Genomic DNA, 294 nt, shown 5'->3' with positions numbered 1-294 from the left:
TCCTACCTCCTTCCTCTTTTGCCTCCCTCTCCCTCTCTCCTACCTTCTTCCACTCTTACCTCCCTCTCCCTCCCTCCTACCTCCTTCTTCTCTTGCCTCCCTCACCCTCTCTACTACCTCCTTCCACTCTTAAAAGACAGCTAGACAGACAGAGAAAGAGAGAGAAAAAATATATAAATAAAACAAAACCAAGATTTTCAGATACACAAATTGAAAGAGAGATCCCCCCTCCCCCCACTCCCCCCCTACTTCAAAAAGGACTGACAGGAGCGAAAGAAACTGTGTCAAAACCAG

The sequence above is a fragment of the Penaeus vannamei genome, chromosome 41 (assembly GCF_042767895.1).
Source record: "Penaeus vannamei isolate JL-2024 chromosome 41, ASM4276789v1, whole genome shotgun sequence".
NCBI lineage: Eukaryota > Metazoa > Arthropoda > Malacostraca > Decapoda > Penaeidae > Penaeus > Penaeus vannamei.
Note: the sequence above shows the minus strand (reverse complement) of the source record.